Source organism: Anser brachyrhynchus, assembly GCF_964034855.1.
Source record: "Anser brachyrhynchus genome assembly, chromosome: 4".
NCBI classification, from domain to species: Eukaryota; Metazoa; Chordata; class Aves; order Anseriformes; family Anatidae; genus Anser; species Anser brachyrhynchus.
Window position 1 is genome coordinate 21,215,481 of NC_137698.1, and position 24,838 is coordinate 21,240,318.

Sequence of the window (24,838 nt, forward strand, 5' to 3'; positions counted from 1 at the left end):
GAGTTGAGCTGGGGAAAAACTGTGGCTGGACTGATGTTTTTGGGTTGGTAACATGGGGAACTGGCTAACCCCTTGGAGAAGCTTATGAAACTGATAGATTGCTTTGAGTTGGGCAGAGCACTTTATGCAGAAAGCAAAACTGGGTTATTTTGACATTACATCACTGAAAAATAATATTGATCCACCTACTGTCACACCTCCTTATTTTGTTTCTCTTGTGCTTCAGGTAGTTCTTTTCCCCTTTGCTGGTGGGGAAAGAAACAAAATGTAATATAAACGCCATATCTACAAGTACTGCCATTTCTGAATTTTATACCAGGTATTTCTTTTGATGTATGCCTTGCCTCTAGAGACTCTCCTAGCAAGAAATGTGTGGTGATCTCTAGATTGTTTTGTTGTTTATTTTTTTTTAACTTGCTTTGAAATTAGCTTTTAAACTACATACTTAACCTTCTACAGTAGGTACTCAAGAAACTGTCACTGAAATCAGTAGTTGTTGAATACATATTATCATGATTGAGTCAGTGCAAACTTTGCATTTTTAGATAAAATAGCAGCATTTTTACCTCAAATTTCCACTAAAAATTCTCTAAACATAACGAGGGATTTTAAAAACAAATGTGTGTTTCTAAATCTTAAGTCTGCTTAAGAAAAAACGTTTTTAAAAATGTCATCATGAAATGGTGCTAAAACAGCTTTGGGGCCCCTCTGTCTATGCTTTCCTGCAATTATGTAAATCTCTTTTTTTATGTAACCATAGCATCATTTACAGATTTTACAAATGATATAGTACAGATAACTTTTGCAAGCAGTAGACATGTATGATGCATTTTTAAAGGATAATGGAGTTAAAATTGTATTAAATGGCACGATGCATACGATTTTCCTCAGCAGCACGTTTGGAACATGTTGTGGTTGGGATCCAGGCTGTTAGAAGGATTTTGGTGGACTGAGTTGCCAGAAGGCTGCACAGGGGCTCCTGAAGTCCATGGCTGGATTGTGTAAACCCTGTCTGAGCTGGTTAACCCTGAGATGTATGAGGCCACCTATAAAATATGATATGTATAATTATGGTTGTGTGGGCTCTGGGCCAAGAGTGAGAGGCACAGGTAAGTTAGCATGTTGAAACACGCAGATGTGACTAGCAGTATGCAAGAACATGAAAGTTCCCCTGTGTTTTTCATTAAAAACTGTGCTTGTTGTATTTCTGAGAGACCTGAATTTTTGGTATGCATTTGTATGCTCCTGTGGAATCACTGAATGGTCATCCTGTGCAGGTCATACCATTACTGTGAAAATGAGAGTCAGCTTGTGTAACCTCCTCCCTTCTCTGCTGCATTATCTCTTGCCTCAATTATTCTCTCCCAAATAACCTCTAATTATCTGTACCAATGAGAGCAGCGCGATCCTATTTTGTCCCCTCGGGGCACCTCAGCATTTGTGAATGGTTAACTCTGATCTCAGATAACTCCCTGCATTCTTGCGGGAAGCCCGAGCCAATAACATTATTTTAACCTTTTACCTACATAACTTTTCCCATAACAACTACGATTCCTTTTGCCCTATGTACTCCAATTAAAAAGTCGTGGTGTATTCCCAGCAAATACGTATACTTGTTACCTGCAAAACACCGTCTTCCCCCACACATCGTTTTGCAGCCTTAGCAGCTCAAGAGGCTGTGGATACAACCACTTCAAGCAGGCCCATTGTTTATGGACAGGAACAGACTGCTCCAAGACGCAGTGTCACAACGGGATTGGCAAAGAGAGATCGGGAGACAGCATAGGCCTGAGTTGCTACAGCAATCTGACGAAATGCCGTGGAAAAAAAGCAATGTTGCAAGTCAGACAGAGGTGAGTCTCCGACACCGTGCTGGGAGTGCGAAGAGGACAAGGCAAGGTCCAGACAAACTTTGTCTGCCGGAGCCCCAGCAAGTGGAAAGGTCACAAGAGAAACATGGGACGCCTTACCATGCCCCTCTTACCTATGTCGGTAGTGACCCAGCGAAGGGAGCCCAGCCTGGTGTATTTGCACAGGTTTAAAGTGATTTGCCAGGCCACGATACCAAGCAGATGTCTTCTGCTGAATGCTGTGTTTAAAATGCAGCTTACATCCACGCCAAGTTTCATCGACATGACCCTGTCTGCTCACAGAAACTGAGCAAGAGCTGATGAATAGTTGTGGGAAGGGCACCTGAAATGTCTTGGCTGCTGCACGCACAGGCCATAGGAATGGGGCCAAATGCTTGGGGAATATCAGACCGCAGAAGTGAAGTGAGCAGGGAGCATTCTCTCATCAGCATGCGAGTCAATAGACAGACAACAGCAGTAGGCAAGAATAACACATTGCTATTGCAGAGTGGGTTGATGGAAGAGAGGCACCCTGCAACTCTACATGCCGATTTCATTTTTTTGGAATGCAGTGGTTGTTTTACCTAGCATTCATGCAAGTGTGTGGTTCTGTGCGTTTGCAGGGACATCTCCCAGATCTGCCTGAGCAGCTTTGGAGGAGCCCTCTGGCACGTAACCCAAGTCTGTGTTTAGGCGGAGCACTGTGCCAACAAGATGTGCTCACATAAATGTATGGCGTGACAAGGCAAAGGGCCACCAGGGGCTCCAGGAACCCAGGGAAGCCAGCGCTGCCCAGCTGCCTCCTGCACAGCCCCTCACCAGCAGATCTGCTCTTAGCTGCTGGAAACTGGGACAGCCCTTGGAGGACCATTCCTTGTTGGAGAGATTGTCCCATATCTCTCCTCCAGTAGCTTTCAGTAATACAGGCTGCTGGTGGCGTGATACCTGGGGCAATGGCACCAGTGGTGTGGGTGGGAAAATAATGTTAAAATCTGTCTCTTGTTTTGCAGCACTGGAAAGCAGCAGAAGATGATGAACTGTTCAGACTGAGACAGTTGTGCTAAAAATATTTTTTTGGTTTGGTGAGAGTGGGAAAAAGATGAAGAGATGGGAGTAATTTTGGCTTCATTTTTTTTTTTTGCTGAAAGAGAGATCCTGCAAATCTGCGCTGGTTTGAACAATACACTCCTTTTTGCTTTCAGACTATTTAAAATTAAATTTAGTTTGAAAGCATAGTTTGGAGTGAGAGGGTGAACTCTTGTGTTGAAAACGTCAAAAAGAAAAAGAAAATGCCGTCATGAGTAAATGGCGAGGTGGAGGCCTGAAACTGTTGGAATTGATGCAAATTCATGCCTAGTTTTACTGAGCTGCGTGAAAAAGCACAGTGACCTACAGATCACAGGTCTGAAATCTTTGTGTATTGAGTTCAGAATTAAAACAATAGTTATTAAGACAAAATTATTTCCATCATGAAGCCTGTTGCCTTCAGGGAATAATGCCATTCTGCTTATCCACCTTAAGATACCCGAGCAGTCTTCTTTTCTGCCACCTAACTTGTGGGTCAGTGAGAGAGTTGAGTAAAACAGATACTGATAGACAAAATAGGAGGGTAATCTCTCCTTATGTAAAGCAGTCAAGATACGAAATGTTGTGCCATAGGTGACATTTGTTGTTGTTGTACAATATATTGTTGTTAATTATGGTCTGGCTGACAGGTTTTGTTTGGTTTTGGAGAGGGATTGTTTTTTGTTTTGTTTTGTTGTTGAGAAGCGGTGGCTGGAAGCAAGCTAAGTCTTAGGCTGAAAGCACAATAAGCCCTTGAGAAGATGAGAAATTTCTGACCTGGTGACATGGGAGGATGAAAGGGGAGTTGTGGAAGTTCACATGTTTAAATTTTCTTGGATGAAATCAACAAGGTCTTGTGCAAAGAAGACTGGTGGAAAGGCTTCATGTTAGATGCAGGGGCCAAACTGAGGGAGATGGTGTCACTGGAAGAAGAGGGAACACTAGTCATGTGGAAGATCGTCTGTCCTTGCTACAGGATTTCTCTCAGAGATGGTCTGCAGCATCAATCCATGTTATGCCTGTCAATGAACTAGTAGGACTGGCTTAGCGGAAGAAAAGGTGGAGTGGGAAGGAAGAGAGAAGGAATCAAAAGCAGAAGAGGCTACAGAGCAGTGAGAAATAGTACCATGCTAATGGAAAAGAGGTGAACCCAAGAAAGGGCTGAAACATAACCATTGCTTGCAGACCAGATCTTGCAGGGTGAGGCAGTGTCTCAGGAGAGAGACTAGGGGTTGCCACCAGGAGATGGCAGCCAAAAAGCAACAATACCTATGCATATAATTACCTGTGGAACCAGAGAGGACACTGTTTGCAAAGGACATCCTAACTTAACACCCTTCTTTTGAACATAAGATTTGAAAAAAAAAGGCTGTGAATTGAATGAAGTTGTGATGATGATGATAGCACATACAGCTGAGGGAAGGGGTGGTTCCTAAAGCATAAAATGACTATTGCTGTGGATGATTGTGACAAATTGAGGAGACAGAGGAAGAAAAATCTTGAATCAGAAGGCTGATGGGGAAGAGCTGGGTGAAGTTCAGATAACAGCGCAACAGAGAAGAGATTGCACTGGGCTATGTAAGGATGATGGAGACAGTGGGGGTTGCAAGTAGCAGCAGCAGCAGCAGCAGCAGCACAGCAGAGACTATCCACCTCTGTAGGTCTGTTTTGTTCTCCTCTCTTTCTTGGGTTTGATCTAAGATGAGAAGTGTGAGAAAAATTAGATACTATACTGGCTTTTCAGGTCAGGGTATATTTGTCTTTGTAAGTCTAGCTTGAAGGCAGAAACCTGGTGTGCTTAAGAATCCTTTTCTTGTCTCATTTTCAAATGTAGTGATACTCTTTGAGCCAAAGTGTGTTGTTTTTTGGCATCATTTGTGATCATTTTGGACTTTAACTACAAACAAAACAATGTCTGTGTTCAGTTTTGACCTCATGGTCCATATACTTTTACTTTGAAGTTTTTCCTGTTCCCTTGTGACTCTTAATGAGAACAACTATTTTCTTTCTGTCTCTCTGAAGCCATTCTCCTGTGACTGGTTGGGGAAAGAAAATAAATGTGTAGATGCTAGCTTTAAGATAAAACATACCTGTGATGACATGTAGGACAGCCCTACTGTTGAGAACACATACACCAACAGGTTGCACTCAGCTTTGGAAGCAAAGTAAACAAATCAGATTATGCAGCGAATTAAAATTAGTTTTGCAAGAATAATCCTATAACCATTACACAAACCAGCCTAACAATACAGAAAAGATGCAGAGAATGATAAAGGCCTAGTACCCCATTTCCATTCTCTTTCTCAACCCCTCTTTGAGATGAAATCTAATTTAATAAAATAGTATCTGCTAGTATGTAGTAGCTCAACTGAGTTCCTTTGTGTGAATACTCTGGTACCAGCGCATGATGTGATGCCAGCCTAACTATTCTTAAGCATATACCAAATGAAACCGATCTGAAAGCTGCTTAGTCTGATGAACTTGATTTCTTTGTGCAGACCAGCTTTCGGTTTTCATGCAGCAACGTGTCTGTTTGCACCATACTGTGTCAAAATGCCTTGACAGTGATAAGGACGATCATATGTAAGCATAAAAATAATGTCATGCCCTATCAACTACAAAGGCAGTCAGTATATCAGGGAAGATGATCCCTCTGAGGACTGGAGTAAATAGATGTCTTTTCTGTGGCCTCTGCTACCAGGTTATCAGAGTACCTCATCATTGCTAGCTGGTAGCAGCACAGTGGTCTGCAAAAGAGAACTTGGCTATTAGTCAGTTTTAGGGAAGGGGAAAACTGATACTGAGCATCATGGGCAGGAGTCCCTAGATAAACCTAAGTCTCGGCGTCATACCTGAATTCCTGCCCCTTTACGGTATGTTAAACTATTTGGTAGTCCGAGGAATGGAGCTATCCAAATCTGGCACTAGATACAGACAGAACTGACAGCTGCCCACAAGGGGTTGGATGTGGGTGGAAGAATGGCATTCTGGAGCGGGGCCGGGGAGGCCAGGGCGATGGACTCCACCTCATCACGTGAGGGTGATGTGAGTGGCGAGGTGCCAAGCCTGCGGGGCTGCAGTGAGCTCTCTCCTCCCTTCTCTCTCCTCCCCAGGCCAGCAGCACTGTGTGTATGTATTTTGCAGGGGACGAGAAGAGGAACAAAAACGGGCTGAATACTGCAGGCACGTAAGCATGCAAAGAGCTGAACTAGGCCCCGGCCTGCTGTTGCTGGGATCAGGCGGCTCACTTGGGCGTAGTACCACGAACCTCTCTGAGAGAGCAGTGTCTGTCCCAGCCCTTCTGCCACAGCTGTAAGGTTGGATTTTGACCCCTCCAAAGGGGAGGGCAAAGTGCTGTGTTGCTTCATCCTCCAGTACTACTCTGCTTCATCCTCAGAGCAAGCAAAATTCAGCTTTGTCTAGACTGCTAAGAAATGCTGAGCACTCAGGACCAGCTAGGTGCGATTGATAAAGCAAGGCTGCCGGAGCAAAGTCAAACCTCTGGCCATACGTAAGAAGGTAACAAAAGCTGTTGGACTTGCAACACTGGACTTCAGCACACAGGGGTGATAGTTAAAGTGCAGACTTAAGCAGGCAGACAGTCCGTGACTCAGACAACCTTAGTTAGTGGAGCTCAGAGGAAATAAACAGCACTTAAGGGCATTGCCTTTGGGACCATTTGTAAAGAGGGATTCTGCATGTTTCAAAAGACAGACAAGGCATTCAAATGGAGTATTTGTTTTCAGAGGATATTCAGGATCAAAAAGGAGTCACAAAGCAGTAAAATAACTTCATAAACAAAATACTCCTAGCAAGTATGCGACTTAATATAAAAGCAAGTCAAGCATGACAGAAGAGCTGTCAATAATTGATCAACTCCAGAAATTTAGTGCTCTTCTTGCAACAGAAAGAATCCCCTGCACCAAGCAGGTTTCAGGAAAAAGCAGGATTCATGAGAGCAGGAGGTCAGGAAAAGAGGCAATTTCCCCCTAGTACCTCTGAGAATGTTATAAAAACTTGCCCAAGATGCTGAAGTTTGTATCTTTGGAAGTGGTCCATGCCTATTGTCATGTACCATTAGTTGGCCAATCTATCCATTGAAAAATCTGTGCCATCCTAATCCAGAGTGGACCAGGAGAGACAGATATCACAGAACAGCTGAGCTCTGCTACTCGGAAGAGTGGTGTGGCCACCCCACCCTTTCCACTCACTGCCCTGGGGATGAATGGCAGAAAAATCTGAAAAATGTGTTACGCTAGCTGGGATTTCTTCCCAGTGGAGCAAGAGTTTGTTGCAGGGTATTGTGCCTTAGTAGGACACATAACTTGCATGCTTCAGAAAAAACACTTCCAGTGAGTCGACACACTCCAGTGAGTCAAAGGGAGTCCTTAGCACTTTTTATTGCTGGGGGCTTCAGTGGTTTCCCTGTAAGTCTAGGGTACTTAAATGCACTTGGCTTGGAAGGTCGCTTTCAAAGACTACAGCAGTGACATGACTGGAAGTTACCACCCAGCTCATCTGTGGTCTGGTATTATTTGGAACATGAATGCATTTAGAGACTTGTAACAAGAAAATGCAAAGATGGTCAAACACCTATCTTTCTCAAACCTCCCACTGAATATTGCTGAATATTGTCCATGTACTAAAGCAATGTTACCTTTCCAAGAACTAGAAGATGAAGAAGACTGAGGGAGAGCATTCAAGATCATTGATCTTCAACTATACCAGCAATATATATTCAAATCAGTCTTTAGGATATTCTGCACAGTGTGGTCCAGCGATATGTACGGACTTCCATGTTGTTATAACAATTGTATAGATATATATACTGCTTACTCTCAAAAATCTATCTGAAAATGTGATGTTAAATTTGGGAAATACAGGAGAGAAGCAAGAGCTGTTGTAAGAGCTAGGTGTCTTCTCTTGAGCCAATGGGTAATATTGGAAAAAGAAGGTAAACTCTCAGGCACATACATCCTTTATGCATAAAGCACAAGCTGCAAGCCTCAAACGTTACAGCTCAGAATCTGTTACTCTGAGCTAACTTAATTAGACTAATCAACTAACCAATATTTTCAAAAAACAAACAAACAAAACTGTAGAACACAGAAAGCTGTTAACAGAAAAGTGATAACATCATGAGTTCATGTTGAGTAGAAGGGATTGGAGAGACATCACCTGTGACAGTAGATGGCAAAGTGACGTGCTGTGAAACCACTGTCTCTCTCAGTCTGGCATATTTAGTAGCTATTAGAGTCATTAAATTTAGTTCATACATTCATTTTTGAAGGTCTTCTGTAGGCCTTTTTAGAAGGTTAAGCTGGAGAAGCCAGATGTAGGTGAGTTGTCCTGTGAAATCTTTTTTTTTTTTTTTTTTGCTAGTGATTATGTGTCTGAATTTTTTTTTTGTCTGTTTCTGTACATTTTGGTTGGATTTGTTCTGAGGAGTTGGTGGCTGTTTGGTTTTGTGCATATGATCTGTATGATGATGAAGTATATTATATTATAGGATATATGTTCATAAAATCAATGGATTCTGATGATTCTGCAATGCGACAGAGTTGCTTGAAAATAAAACATATAACGATGTATGCTGAAGGACTTTCATAAGAAAGGCTTGTCAAAACCTGTATGATGTTCTTCACAAGATCAGGCCTGGCTGTTGGCAAGAATATGCTGCCTGGGCAACAAGGGAAGGTACACTGAGGGGATTCAGGTCAAGGAGGAATGCATAGCTTGTTCCTCGTCCAGCTCTCTTTCAGAGCTGCAAGAGCCGTCTTACCTTTTCTGCAGACTCTTTTCCTCCCAATGGCTGAAGGGACAAGGTGAGATCAAGCAGCTGATGGCAGTATGGAGATATGGCTTGCTGTGAGCCCAGGCAGGTATACTTTGCCTTCCACGGCTTTCCAGGGAGATGTTCAGTAGCTGTGAGTTATCTCTGATTGGGCTCCTAGCGAGCTCCTCAGCTCTCAGAGCCATGAGGAGCTGGGTGTCAGCTTCAGCAGTTCTGTAGTGGCTGCAAGTATTCCTAGGATGGTTGGATAAAACCCTAATTATGAAATTGCCTATATGTTGCTCAGTATGGATGTGGCACAGACCAAAGGCTTGCTAAATTTCCCTCAGTCACACTTAACCTTCGGTGGCCAAGTCCCCTGCTGTGTTCCCTGCCATGTGCATGTATGAATATTGTCTTGACCTCTCAAGCATGGAACAAAAATAACTCGGAGACTAATGGTCTCTACATATTCATTTGAAATTATTTTCTCCACATCTGTTGGTCTAAAAGCTGTATGGCAATCCTGTACAATGCACCAAGGAATCCTTTAATGCAGTTTCTTTTCTACAGGTGGCGATTACAACACTTCTGGGGAGGTGGGGAAAGAACAGCTTGCTTGAAATTTAGAGTTAAGATCCAGTGTAAGTTGTTGGTGATTATGTGGGAGGGAGGGAGGGAGGGAGGGAGGAAAAGTAGGGTGTGAGACAGGCTTGATCAGACGGGGATTCAAATCAGATAGCAATGCTGGAGCACTTGTGGCAGTGTCTGGTGTCAGTGGCCGTGGCCTTGCAGAGTGGTCTCAGGAGGCTTGTGCTCAGCGTGGCTCACGCAGACGAAAGCAGCTGCTCCGGCAACGTCAGCCCAGATCAGTTGAGGACATAAACTGCATGTCCCTCAAATGAGCCAGAGCAGCTGGCATGGAGCTTGTGGTATCCTTGCTCTTTGGAGCTAGCGAGAAGGGTGTCGGGAGCGTACCTGTGCTGCCCTAAAGCCTGCCGCTGAGGTGGTGGCTTGTAACCCCAGAAAGAAATCTGACATAGCAGAGCTAACACTGCTGCCATCTGATGCAAGGTAGTTTTAATTCAATAACAGGAGCCGTGAAACTAGGTTTATTGTATTGTGAAACCAGTCTAATATCTTGGGTGGTGACAAGCTAGTCTTGTGAAAACCTCTCAAACGTTTCATGTGGAAGCAAAGATGGGATCAGCAAGTGTTCCTGCAAGCACTGGGGCTGCTTCTGCACCACATCCTGCCCTTGCTGGGCACAAAGGGCATGCGCTCAGCTAAACATGGGTCTGGGTAGGGATGCGGGGAACTCCTTGGGTGTCCCGGGTGAGGAAAGCCAGTTAAATACTCTGCTCCAGGGGGCATTTCACAGCTGTGCAGGCTCTGCTTTTTGGTTGCCTGCAGTTCCCAGGATCAGACCCTGGGCTGTGTTCTTACTCGGGCTTCAGTGAGAGCGTGACTGCAGTAATTCACCACCACCAGCAGCCATGGGAAGCTCCCTGCGGTACGCTCGGTGGCCACAAGGTAGTACAGTTCTATACAGCATCAGCTGTAAATGCGTATCTGTGCCGTACTGACTGCACAGAAACCAAGGGTGAGGTAAGCCTGTGATGTTGGAAATGTAACTGTACACCAAGGCTGACATGTGGGAAGAGAAGGAAAAAGGCAAGCTGAGCCTCTCTGCAGCACCCTTAGGAGCCAGGAGGCTTGTGGTGGCAGAGAAGTTACTGTAGGAGATGGCTGTCTGCAAGACCTGTGGTGTGCGAACGAAGCATAGCTCACCCGAACAGCAAACCCACAGCGTAGCTTTGAATTAAATACTGCACAGCGGGTCGAAAACAACTTCCAAAAGCGTGCAGGAGGCACAGAGCATGCGTGGTGTGTGGGGTGCACTTGTATGCATGGGCATGCCCGTGCTGGGGACGGAGGGGGAGCGAGGGGCAGGGAGGGGCAGGTTTGATTGGATGTGAATAATGGGCTTGATTTCCAAGCTTTTCATCACGGAACCTCTTCCAGTCTGAAAACTTTCCTGTTCTTCCTGCCTTAAAGGAGATTTCATGGCAAAACAATTCCAAGACTTTGGCTGTCATCCAGGCATAGTTTGAGCCGTAGTATTTTAGCTGATCAGCAGGCTCCTTTAATTTTTTCTGTCACGCAGCCAAGATCTGGCTGCATAAAGATAATCCCCAGTCCAGCTTTACCATCTGAGATGACTTTTCCTTAGGAAGGAGTGCTGTAGGAAAATGAGCGCTTGACCTTGGTGAAACTGTGGTTTCTGTAGACTGCTAATGGATATTACAAAAACATTAGTCTGATTTTTATGTATATGCAGGTATCTATGACTACATAGATTATGCATACCATATATGACCGTATGTATTATTTATATCATATATTTATGTGTATATATATATGACTTAATAGGTGTTTAATGAACTAGTGATAAAATCTGCCTAAAAATAGTGGGTGACTAATATTTATATAAATTTCCGTAGGCAGTGGGTAGGGAGACTCTTCCTTGTAGAGTCTCTCTTCCTGGGCCAAGTAACTTTTAAAAATTCATCTTTATTAAGCCATAGATTATTGTACACCTTTTTTGTAAGCAATAATAATGTGTCTTTGTATCTGTGGGAAGAAAAGCCATGTGATGGTGATCCACGTGAAATGAGGTTGAAAACTGAACTGTAACTCCCTCTCTTTCTGGTCTAGTCTGTGTAGACTTTCTTGTCTTCAGTCATTTTCTGATTAAGGGCACTATTCAGAAACCCTTATTCATGAAAGTAATCTGACTGCAGGCAACAGGTTTATTCCCCTTGAGGTATATTGTTTGCAAGAGCAGGATTCACATACCCAGCAATTACAGAGGAATTAAACCAGAAGTCAAGGCCTATCACAGCAGCTTGGTGGGATGGTAAGGTATTAGCAAGTATGTTTTGAATTTATTTGGGTTTTCTTAACATGCTTTTGGACTCTCTGATTCCAGCTTCCTTGCACGTAATTGCTAAAAGCTGGGGAGGAGTTAGCTTGCTGAGCACAGCCTCACCAAGGCAGGGCTGAGGGCCCGGGGGGCTGCGGCTCCACGCTGCAGCACCTTCTGGCACACTTTGGAGACCGGAGTACGGTGCAGATGTCACCCACCTGCCATAAAAACAGAGATTTCCTAATATTTTTCTTTTCTTTTTTTTTTTTTTGGATGGGTTTTGGCTGGAGTGGAGCTCATGTCTTTAAAACAAGCAATTGTATGAAAGGATTTGAAATCACTTTATGCATGACTTTTTCTGGATACAGGTTTTACCCTCTCCTGCTTTGGTGTGAGTTTTGTCCACTGATTATTCTGCTAGGGCTTTGGTTTTGGCCATCACTGCATGTTGCTTACATAAAACAGTAATAGCCAAGTAGCTGCGGTGGTGTGGATTACAGACATTTACACCAACTTCTGTCGGCAGCTACTTTATTATATAAATTCCCATGTAGTATCTGTCCTTCTAAGTGGCAGGCCGACGGGATGTCTTCAGCACAGCGGCATTATTTTCTGCAAAGCAGAAAAGTAGAAATGTGTTTGTGTCCAAAATTCCTCTGGGCTACAACACTACCTGTGTTATAATCCTAGAATTATTGTACACTTGCACTCCTGCCTCCCGATGAGTTGTACCAAAATGACCCTTTGGTGGCATTCAAAACATGCAGCTTTTTATTTTCCCTCTCTCTTTCTTTCTTATTTATTTATTTTTTTTCCACCTGGCCATAACGTGGTCACATCCAAAGGAGGGCTGCTGGCTTTCAAATGACAGGAAGGTGCCCACGGTGTGCACTTAACTCCCTGACATTTTTGAACCTCCTGTTAACCAGTGCTGTCACTTTGCAGATTTTTGTAAACACCACTGAACATCAAGTATGCAAGGAACTGGCCTCAGTTACTTTATTAGTAACCTGGAGGGATTTGTAAGATCTTCTGAAGAATGCAGATGTTCAGTTTATTATATTATTTTTATTTATTAGGAATTTTGTGTGGCTTTGTTGTTTGCTTTAAGAAAATATTTCTGTTCAAAATGAACATGACTCATATTCTGCTTGTGAGCAAATCAGGTCAGGAAACGATGCTGTATGCATAAACTAAATTTACATTTACTTACTTTTCCTTTACATCCCGTGGGGCTGCATTTGACTTCCTTTCCCTCTTTCATGCCCACCCTCCCCCAGTATTTTTCAGGTGCAACTCAAATCTAAGAGCAGGCTCTTACGCTTTTTCCCCAGAAACCTGTTGTTCCTGTAGTAACCTCTGCTGCTCGTCCTGTGCTCAGCTCAGTGGCGTCCCAAGCCTGCTCCTGCAGTGGGACAACTGGCCAGGGAATACCACCTGAAGGTTGTGCTTATCACACAAGTGTCCATCCTTTCCCATTTTTACCCAAACCTCGCTCTAGGAATCCTTTTGCTGCCGTCTTCATCTGAGCTTTGTGTGGCCTCCACTACATCTTCTCGTGGCACCGTGTCATTGTCAGTCGGTCACTGAAGGCAGGCGCTGCTGCTCATTTAGCTCTGCCTCCTTCTGCCATTTTCTCTTCCTGAGACTCCAGAAGGTCTTCGTGCTGGCCAGGAGGTCTGTCCATAGTGGACCAGTGTAGGATGGAGGCTTCACCCTGGAAAATAATAATTTGAACAAGCTTCCGAAATATCTCAAATTCAAATGAGTTAGAATTCACTTTTTTTTTAAATTTTCCAACACAAGTGACACACCCGCCTTTCCCAAATTTACCAGAAAAATTAATTTATGTAAAGATAAAACCCAAGTGTCACCGCTGTAACTCCAGGCTGGACCCAGATTTGTGCTGATCAGTGTGAAGGCAGAATAGTTCCTGGAGCTCACTGTCGTTGTCCTGGGGGTCTGTAGATGCAAGGGGCAGTCTAAGTCTGTTTTCTTTATCCCAAATTCCCAAATTTGCATCTCATCATTCAATCATTGTTAACTACAGGGAGGTTTTCTGGATTTATGCGAGCATGCCTGACAGATTCCTACAGTGTCTTGTTTTTACAGCTTTGAAGAGCCCCTGATTGCAGATAGGGATCTTCTTGCTCTTGGCAGCGTGCAAACAGAAAGCAGAAAAGGTGGTCCCTCCCCGCTCCAGATAAACTCTGACCTACTTCAGGCTGACCCGGGGAAGGGCAAGCGCTGCTGAAAGCTGCTGGTGAGCTGCACGAGGAAGAGGACACAGAAGGGCTTGTGTTGCGGTTTGACGTAAGGCAAAGCACAGTCATGCATTAGCTCGGTGTTGATGACATTAGCCACTGGACATTCAGCCTTAGCTTCATGCCTTCAGGTGTTTAATTTTTATTTATTTCTTCATAGAGAGACATCATATAAAACATCAGCTTCATCACATAATTCCGTTTAAAGAAACAAAAAATCCTCAGCAGTGCACTGTCTCCTGTCCTGACGCTGGGTTTTGCTTGAACATAGATGTTATAGACATTTTTCTTGGCAATTAGAAGAGAATCCTTTCTTTTGCTTCCTGTAGTTATAATCACCATACCTTAGGTGAAGGAGCACATTTTGTGCTCTGGCTCCAATTACAGCAGCAATCCTGCAAGGTTATGGAGGACACAGAGGTCTGAGTACAACTTTAGAAGTAAGAAGTCTTAACGATGACTTATTAGTAAATAGGGAAAGCCAAGGGTCAAGCTCATGATTTTGCTGTGAGACCTGCTAGCCTTGATGATGTGTCTACAGAGCTGTCGTATCACTTCATCATTTCTAACAATGTATGCAAGAAAAGAAATTTGGGCATTCGTCAAGCCGTGAGCAACAATGGAGTAAAAAGAAGTCATTGCTATAGTTGTAACAGGAAGGCTACTTTTTATTCAGACCACTGTTGCAATACTTTCAGATGTCACACACATTTGTAGTGAAAAAGGTCAAAGCTGACAATTGCTAAGCAAATTAGAGAACTCATATTATTCTGCTTTGAATCTCTTCTATCTTTTTTTTTTTTGTGTGTGTGTGTTCTTTAATGTAGCAGTTGGGTAATAAAGTTTTCCAGGGAACACATTTACCAGCCTGGACATGGCACAACTCCTTAATTTTCTGGGCAAAATAAGCTGGGCCAGCTCTTTTGAGTGTCATGGTATTGACATCAGTGACCCAAGACAGCACTGACATGGGATTGTGCCAGCTTTCCCTGAATTACTTCGGGGAAGGTTTGAAACAGGGCTGATCTGTTCAATTTGAAATAGAAGCTAAGATCCCTGGTTTTTTTTGTTTGTTTGTTTGTTTTTCAGGCTTATTCTCTATTGAGAAAGCACCGGAGTAACAGAGAACAAGTAGGTACTTTTATCTTGCCACTTCTCATTGAAGCAGTGAGTCTCAGTAGCAGGCATGGAGGTGTAAACTTTGCTGGGTTTTGTTCACGTCCTTGCCATTCATTTGCTGTGCGGGCAGATCCACACACTTCTCTTTGCCCCTCTTTCCCAATCGGTGAAATGCACAGATACTGTGTGATTTGAGATGTCTGGGCAGTGCCATTATGGGCTAAATCCCAGGGCAGTTTCAGAAACCCAGACGAGTCAGCACCACTGTGACTTAGTTGGGAACAGGCCTGGCTTGGCCCATGTGTGTGTCAGCAAAAAGCTGGCCTCAGGAGGGTAACTCTGAAGCCGTGACTTTTCTACCAGTGATGGTAATGCAGTGAAATACCAGCGAAGATCTGCGCTGTTGAAGGAGCCGTGCTCTTGATGTAATCAAAGATGTACGTGCCTTCAGGCTGTTCCTGTGGTGGCTAAAGATCTGAGAGGAAATTAGGAAATACGGTTGTGAAAGAAAAAAAAAAAAATGTTGAGCAGAGTACTAGGAGCTGATTTCCCTCTTTTCCACAGGGGGAAAAAAAGTGACTTTCTTCAAAGATTTGGAATAAGATATATCCGACTTCAAAGGGAGCTGCTGCAAGGCTGGCTCAGTCACACCACATCCACCTCCTCCGGCAGAGCCAGGCTTGCCCCCTGGGCAGCTGCGGTGCTCTCCTCCTTTGTACATATCAGAAGCCTGTGCTGACACAGGCTGGGTCAGGGCTTCCTCTTTGCCATTACTACATCCATCACATGCGTAACAGGCTGGTGATCCCTTGCACCATGCGGGGGGGAGCCCCCGCCTAGTCCGGGCAGCTGCTGCAGGTCTGTCTTAGGGACTTAGTCCCGGGATTGTACCTCGGTGTGAGTCAGAGCCTGGTTTCACCCCAGGATGCCCTCAGTGCCTTGAATGCTGCATGCCCAGTCCCTCAAAGAGCTGCTGCTGAAGTGCATGGTGCTGATGTTGCCCTCTGTCCCAGAAGTTTGTCGTTCAAACTCTGATCTGAAGTGGGGAGGGAATTAGGAATCTTTTTCTCAGTGTGTTTCTTAGTTTTTTCAGCCCTTGTATCTGCCTCCTCATGTCCAGACTGCTGCTCAGAGCAGGGGACAAAAGGGTGATGGCAGATATGAGGGCTGAAATCTGGGGTGTGTAAAACATGCTGGTGCTGCGCCTGGGACAAGAGCTTGGTGTGGGAAAAGAAGTTAGGATGTGAGCAGGGGGGTTGATGCCTGGAGTTACAGGGCAAGCAGGAACACTGCTTCTGGGAGTAAGGGGGTGAGAAACCCTCTGCTGACTGAGAGTGGGTCTGAAGGAAAAGCTGGATTATATATCTGCTGCTACCTGGCCATTGGCCAAACTAAATCCTCATATTTAAAGCAAATTATCGGTAAAGTCACTGACCGTGCTGTATAATCTAGATCTGTACAAGGGTCGGGTGCTGCCTCATCTCCCAAATTCCTGACTTCAGCATCAGGCGTTACATCTGCTCCTCTTTCAGAACTGCAGCTGGTCCTTTAAAGTACAGCACTTGTGGCCTGGTTTTTCAGGTGTGTCCAAACTTTTGCTGGCCTTACTGCAGTGCATGGGGGGCTTTCGCTTCTTACTCTCTCCTTGTTTCTCTGATGGAAGTGAAAGCTTTCTGCCTTCCTCCCATACTCATCAGTAAATCAGCTGAGCTCATCTGAGTGCTTAAAGCCCTGGCAGGGCAGCTTGGTCTCAGGGTAAGGCAGTCACAGCTCACAGCCCAGCCTCACACCACGAGACTTCTCTGAAGCAAAAGGAATTCCTCCTCACGGGTGGTTTTAGCATCGGGATGTCTTTGTGCTGCAGAGGGCAGCTCAGGACTCCTCATTTCTTTGCTGCATCTTGGAGCAAACACACCTATATAAACAAGGCTTTCTGTGCTTAGCTCCTCTCTCCAGCCAGGAAGAGGAGGGAAGAGCCAGCCTGGAAACAAATTAACCCTTAGCATTTTCCCCTTCCCAGCTTACTAACATTTAAAATCCTTGAACTGACCCCAAAGTAGATTTTTTTACCCAGAGGAGAGGGCAAGCGCCAGGGGTTCAGTGGACTTTTCCCCGTGCAGTCAGGTCAGTGCAGATGTTCCACCCGTGGTGGCTGTGGTCGCTGGTGCAGAAAGGTGAGAGCTGTGTGTGCATGGGGTGGGTTTGGGGGAGTGGGGCTGAGCCGCTGGTGAACTCCTCCCACTACGTGTGCCTGTGTCAATGAGAAAGGGGGCAAGAGGTACCTAATTACCAGGTACTGGTAGAATGGAAAGTAACTTCCCACCCGCCGTCCTTAAATTACTTGGTAGGGCTTGTACATTCCCAGCTCTGCTGTCTGTAGACACCAAACCCATGTGCCTGGATGTAAGTGGGTAATGATGCAAAGGAAGAACCAGAAATCCTCACTGAATGAACTGACAAAGCTAGTCCAGGGGAGCAGGGGTGACTCGAATACCTTCTTCCAACACGTTGCTGTAGCTAACATTTTGTTTGGGTAGCCACAGAGTTTTTCCTATTAGCTGGGCTCATAGAGGGTTAGGGTTAGGGTTAGGGTGGTGGGTGCTACCTGTGAAGGCTGCGGGTTTGCTGGGAGATGTAATTACAGCTGACTTCACTGCCCTGCTCTCCTCTCTTCTTCTGCTCTGGCTAATTGTGTGTGATGGACTATGCCAGTGCTCTTAAAACATTGCCCCCTATCTCATTGTGGATGTTTCCTCTAGGTTTTTCTAGTTTTGCAGTGCTGTTCGAAATGCCACAACCAGCTGAATATCAGCACAGCTTTATTTCTCATCCATCTTACCCAAGCCCTGAGCACGCTTCTTCCTGTGTGCTTGAGAGTTTTGTTTTGCTTTGTTGAAGGTGATAAAGCCTTCATAATAAAATCCAGGCTTGCATTTTAGCCTGCTGGGACCTACCATAGAGAGGAGGTCATAAATAATTGTTAAGGTTGTTGATTGCTTGCTTAAATGTAACGTTGCCAGAACATTCCTTCCTATCAGTCTGAAGGCATTTGGGGCCACCTCTGTTCAGGTCTAACCTAGCACTCTATTACTCACTCCTGTCTTACTGGGGGTTTATTACTGATGGGTTTAAAACACTTTGGTGGTAAAAGACTCTACGTATGTGAGATACAGATACAGGCAATATACTCAAAATTCATCAGTCACCAAGATACTTAGCACTGGTCATTTCCTAACGAAAACTCAAGGGAATTTCCTGCAAAATGGCAGTATAACTGGTAAGGGAGTATAAAAGGAATAAGGAAGCTTGGCACCAAACCACATGTGTCCAGGGATTGTTGAGCCTTGTGCTGTTTAATAGAAGTCAATGCTCGTTTTGGATGTGCAGATTGAATCTTGCCTTCCACAGACAGATTTGAGGAATGTAAGACACCAAAATATAATATTGAGTGAGCTAATACTACAGCATTTCCAGCAAAATAGTGCACAGCCGCTTGGCCTTGCAACAGGTGATATGTGCAAGCAGCATGGCATGCCTGTGCACATATGAGGCTTCAGAAATTAAACTGATGTGCAAGCGAAGCTGGGAACTGCAGGAAAGAGGGACCTGTTACTGCAAAGGGTCAGAGTGATTTCATGTGTCTTTGGAGGCTTGGGGCTGACTGAGCTTTGCTTCGGGGTCAGCTCACGTCGAAGAGGGGATTGCTGGAAATAACCATTGTTGGTCCTAATTTCTTTCAGAATTTAGAGGTTACAGGAAGAGTTTAGGCTGACTCCTCAGAAGAATGTTTTCAGACTTTCTGAGGGGAAAGCTGCCTGCTTTCTTGAGGGAACTGGGGAAGGGTCAAATACACTGACATACACTATTGGCATTTGACAGGGCCTGGAGGCAGTGCAAGGCATGGGGTGCTGCAGGGGCAGGACAATGTTAGAAGAACACCCGGGAGCTGGAGCTTTTTCCTTCATGCAGGATGGTAGGAATAGCAATAACCACCTCCCCATCTTCTAATAGTAATAATGGGTGGCGAACAGCACTCCAGGTGAGCACAGTGCTGCTGGCTTGAAACTTGAAGCAAAGGCACGTCTGTGCTGATCACCCATCTGCTGCTCCTCACTTGCAGGTAATCCATGCTCAGCTCATGCATAGCTTGCTACGTGGGGCACAGAAACTGATAAGTAACATTGCCTGAAGAGCTGAGCCCTGTCCTGCTGTGACAAGGTGACAAATGGCCACTGGAGGCTGAGCCGTGCTACCTCTCCAGCTCCTAGCGACTGCAGAGAGGGAGCTGCGTCCGCTGGGCTCCTCAGGTCGTGCTTGTTCTGTGGAACAACGCTGGATAGGCAGCTATTCAAAGCCATCTGGACTGGTTTGTCTGTTTAAGTGGAGTGTCAGCTCCGGGCTACGCTTGCCAACCCTCTTATCGCCCTGTACCACTGATAGCACCAGCCCAGGGATATCTCTGTAGTGCTTATTCATGTGGGTAGTTTTTACTCACTTCATACCTACGGTTCCTGTGTTTTACTGCACCATGTGAGGATGGATACGAGCTGCCTGCAGGGCTTGGGCAGCCTGAATGGAAAGCTTCTGGGAAGTTTCCTTGGGCTGGGGTTCATCCTCCAACCTCCGTAATACGGTTCGGGATGGAGGCTTTGTCACGAGAACGATGACTTTCCCTAGCTTGCAGAAAGTCCTTGGTTTTCTTTCCTTTTAACCTGGCTTAACCCAGCAGCTGCACTTGAGAGCTGTCATTTGTGATTTCTCCCTCCTGGCTGGCAGCCGTGCTCCTGAGAGCCACTGTGGGAGAGCTTCCCAGTCCAGATGTGATAGTGGCCCTCCAGGGGACCCTGCTACCCTGTTGCAGAGTAAGTGGATGCTTTTAAGTAACCCAATGTGTTGGTGTCAAAAGTCCTTGCTGGCTTGCTTTTATTCAGCCTGGGGTTACCCGGCAGTGCCAGTGTCAGATCTGCCCTGTTATTGGTTACCTAACATAGCCCCCTACAGGAGCCTCCATTAAATGTTGCTTTATACTCTGCCTCTTTCAGCTGGGTCCACAGATACCAAGATACTACGGGGAAATGTATAGCCCTGATCTTTTCTAATGCTATAGAACAAACATTAACCTGGGGACTGCCCCGTTGTCCTGGTGTGGGACATGTGGCATAGCTGTCCTGGGACAGCTGTGTGGCAGGGGACCAGGCTCCTCCTGGGAAGCGTGGCCGTGGTGTGAGAGCGGTGCGCAGGGTGCCGAAACACAGACCCCTCCTGGAACAAAAAACAAATTAGTAAGCAATGATTAAGACATTAAAACAAATGCTCAGTAAGTAATGTGTTTGCCCTGACAAGATCTTCCTATTCACAATCCAAAGGTTTTGCTGTTGCCTGGAAAGCACTCCCGTATTATGATGACAAATAGCTTGCAGAAGTTTGGGATAGGTGTACCCTTAGGTGCCTGGTGCTTTAGTTATGATGTTAAAACACTGATAAGCTGCATAGTCTCTATGTACCACGCTTATTTGCGAGCCTGTTCAGTCAGGGTAAGATTGCCAACAGCATGCTTCCAAGTTGTGCAGAGACCTTTTGATTAAACATCACTCCTTAATCTTTCTGAATTTCATTTGCACTATGTACTTTCAGGTGGCGTCCTTATAAACGAGAATATTCCCCACCTTTGGGGTCATTTGACAAACTTGGATATTGGTTTAACATTTTGTTTCTTTCCACTCAACCCAACTATTCTTGTCACTTGTGAAATTTGTAGAAGGCTTAATATTATTAAATACACGGTGCTTTCTAAATAAGTCTGCCTCAAGCGCAGGCACACAAGTTGTGAATGAATAAAACAGATAAAGGAACATGACGGTCTAGAAGCTGGAATCATATTGAAAATGAAAGTTTCACAACAGTCCTGAAACAGAGCATATGAGTGCTAAATTTATTTCTAATACTTGCGAACAGGGAAGAGAATTACTAATCCTGACTAATATACCCAAGCAAGTGCCTTGCTATGACCTGAAGGACTGAAATAAAATCCATTTGCTTGCTTTGGAAAAGAATCAATTTTTCTGTGTAGAAGGAAGCTGGACAGAAATTTAACTGCTGGGGAAGAAAGGGGAATTTAACGGGGCTGCAAATCCCCCTCCATTTTCCCTACTGACCGCATCTTCTCACTCTTGGCCCTCTTCCCGCTTTCCAAGAAAAAAAAACAGATCCCAACATGAGGTTTTATTGAAAACAAACAAAAAACCAACCAAACAAAAACTTTCCCTAACTAAGAAGCTGGAACACTTTTGTGCCAGAAAGTTACTGGAAGAATGAGCAAATGTACATTGAGCTAATGAGGGTGTCCAAAAGGAAGGAGGAAGAATGAACTTTTTTTTTTTTTTTTTTGTTAGGGTTTTAAGATTTCGAGTTGCTGGCTGAAAGAGAAAATATTAAGCAGGTTGGAGATGGCCTGTCTTTTTACCAAACCTTGCTGTGTTGAAAGCCAGGGAAAATTTGTTTGGGGTTTCAGTGGAAGTAGGGCTAGAATGTCAGGCTCACTGAGGTACTGAGCACCAAAACTTAGCTTGTGTCTGTTCGACTGGGAATCATTTGTGAAATATTTCAATGCACAGAAGTAATTAAATACATTTTAAAATTGGAGTGTTTTATGAAAGATACAAGTAACTTCCTATTAATTTGAAACAGTATTTTTGACCTTTCATTTTAAATTCGTTTTGTTTTTCTACTTAAGGATAATTAAATATTTAATTACTTCTACAGTTGTGGTCTCACATGAGTCAAAACCACCCCCCACAAAAGTGTCTATAGAGTTCTGCTTCCCAGGAGTTAGAGTGCTCATTTTCTGGCCAGAGCCTGCCCAGGTTGGTGAGGAGGCCCTTTCCCATCCGCATGTCCTGTTGCAAAGTCCCTGCTTGGCTGGTCTTCGCAAATCTGCTTCTTCCGCACCGTTTCTGCTGGGGTCCAGACAAGTTCCTGTGTATACGTATGTGTGTGTGTACATGCATGAACTCGTGTATGTAAGGAACATTCAATCATATGGGCTTAATGTGGGAAGAACATAAAGTTATATGTGCTCTACCACTGGAAAAGCTCAATAATAGCTCGTCCTTGAGAAATTGCTTTTGTCACGAAGAGTACGGATACCTGAAGTCTTTAAATCGTCAGAGAAACTTTGTTTATACCCATTTGCATTGGCACTGTAAAACTGTGGGAATCGTTTCTGGATGTGGCGGTGAATTTTTCACTTACTGGAGAACTTACCTTTTAAGACATAAACGTTCTTAAATTATAGGTGCATTTAATATCTGATTGTACAAAGAGTACATATAACTACCAGCGTGGAAAATGGGTGCCATCTTACTTTAGATAAAACCCCACTAAGCAGCAATAGATCTTCCAGGCAATACACTGCTCCCACTGTGAATTATTTATATCCTAATCTAGTCTCTGTTGAAGCTAAGGGAGAGATTTTCATCACCTCCAGAAGAAGCTGAACAAGGCTATTAGCTAGCACCAGTATTCATGTGCATTGTCACATGAAAAAAAAATCGAGTTCTTACTAGTTATTGTAGTGATAATGAGGAGCCCATTACTGTACGTGGCCTAGTGTGGTCTTGTTGAAAAAGGCTGAAGGTGATCTCTGCATTTTTATTCCATCTTCGTACTTCCATTTCACAGTTCTTATCAAATTAACCTGTCAGAAATGTCCTTAGGGTAGCAACCCTATGCTAGAGTAGGTGATGACAAATTTCAGGAAACATCTGTTGCCTTGCTTTGGCTGGGCAGAATTTCCTGAAGTTTAGGAAGCTGTAGTTTTTACTCCATGTTATAAATGATTTCATGAGGCTGATGGACGCTGGCAGATTTCTGTGGCATTCCCCATGAGATCAGAGTGGGAGGAAAAACTTTCTGCATGGGCAAAACCATGCCCGACACTGCTTTCTGGGAATGTGATAAAGGTCCTTTCGTCCCTATGAGAGCCAGACCTCTGATAACTCAGCATAGTTTGTGAAGGGCTGCTCTGGGCTTTATAGCCTGGGTTTTGAAAAGATTTTCTTCTGTGCTTAGATAAGAGTGGGGAGGAAGTTGCATTCTCCAAGCCTTTGAACAGAAAAAAAGAGAATATCGAGTAAACTGAATGAAAATGAATGAACTCACGTTTTTAAAATGTTAAAAAAAAGTTACCTTTTGGCTTCAGCAGTTCCCACTGACAGATCAAGACAAGCCTGTGCTCGGTTGGAGGGACTTGCAGAGGATGCAGGCGGTGTGACATTGCTCTCCTTTCCGCTCCAGCTCGAAGGATGTGCACAGCGTGAGGCTGTGCAGGGTGGGCGCTGCAGCTGAAGGCAGCGTGGAGCTGTGCCCACACTGAGAATAAAGGAATTGATACGAGGTGGGAAATATTATCCCACTTTCTGGACAGGTTGCTAGCTCTTGGGTTGTTTTTTTTCTGTTATCTGTTATGTTAACAGCTAATCTCTAAATTGTTATCTAAAGGTTACCTCCGTATGATAATGCCCGTTGAGGTGCATTATGCAGAGAGGGCAGAGGGAAGTTTGCATATGCACTCTTGTAACGTGAAAGAGCACATTTGCAGTTTTTTAATGTCAGGTCCCAGAGGAGAAGCAGTAGGATGCAGAGATTTTTACCACAGCTGAGATGCGCTGGGAAGTCTGGGGGTTAGCTCGAGGGAGTGCTGGCACCTAGCCAACACACGCTGCTTTTAGTAAAAAGAGCCCTGTTTAACCTGGTAGGTGTGCCGTTGGTAACACAAGCACAAAAACGAGTGAGCAAAAGCTGCCCTATCTGTGCTGATTAGGTAGTTTTCAGTTCATCACAACTAAGTCAGGCCAAGCTGCTTTCTGCTGCATTCCTCAATGATTTGTGCCGAATCATATGTTTCAACCACGAACAATTTCAGCTGCAAGTCTATTTTAATCTCGCTTTTCTTTTTTTTTCCCTAATGTTGTCAGCACTGCACACTAATGTCCCCGGGTCCTTATTCTCTGTGTTCACTTCAAGCGAATAAAAGCTAAAAAAAACATCTTCCCCAAATGTGTGTTTTTTGAAATTCTGTCAGCAAATCCTCATATTATGAGAGCCGCAACTCCACCTAGCACAGTACCTGCTGCCTGTCACATAGGTGAGATGAGAACGCGAACGGGGTTTTATGTTTGCTGGCCACCTACGTGACCAGCAGACGTATTTCCCTGTGACCTTGGGGCGAGCATTGCCACCTGTTGCCCTTTTTACACAAAAGCAATGTGTGCCAGTGCACGAGAGCCAGCGCTGACCTCTCCGTGGAGAAGAAAATAGAGCCCGGCGGCAGTTTTGGAGTATAAGAAATGCTTGTGACTGGCACAAGAACCCCGTTTGTCACCTATTGTCATTGCTACCACCAGCCCCCGCCTGCCGGCCTTGCAAGTGCCACCCCAAGGCGCCTGCATCCCGAAGTACCCTTACCCCGAGCTGACACTGCAGGCAGTGCAATGAGCAGAGGTTGAATTACCCTTTAAAATTCATCAGTTGTATGATTTCTCTTCAAACGTATTTATAATATTAATTTACTCTGGCTCTGTTTCCTTAAACAATACCTAGAAGCTCAAGAGGGGCATGGACTGTCGTCTTTATCAATTCTTACAACAAAAAGCAAGACTCAAATGTCATAAAAGCATTGAAGAAAAACCAGTGCTGAGGAAACCTGGGTATGATATTGAGGTGCCGCTATGCAAACTAATGAAGGGGGATAAAAGATCACTCAACAGAAAATTTAGAGAAGCAGAGATGAAGCAAATGGATGCTGAAAAATAACGGAACAAGTAAGATAACCAAGTAA

At 44.5% G+C, this 24,838-nt stretch overlaps 1 long non-coding RNA gene across 2 annotated transcripts; it reads left to right on the top strand.

Moving 5' to 3' along the window:
- Positions 1-1,049: 1,049 nt before the first annotated feature.
- On the top strand, positions 1,050-18,848 carry LOC308194872. 2 transcript variants are annotated; one of them, XR_013950957.1, is made up of 4 exons: positions 1,050-1,853; positions 2,861-4,576; positions 14,971-15,012; positions 15,565-18,848. It is a non-coding gene; the product is annotated as an uncharacterized lncRNA (long non-coding RNA). The 2 variants fall into 2 exon arrangements; XR_013950958.1 differs by lacking the exons at positions 14,971-15,012; positions 15,565-18,848 and having other exon boundaries at positions 2,861-8,092.
- The last annotated feature ends 5,990 nt before the right edge of the window (positions 18,849-24,838 follow it).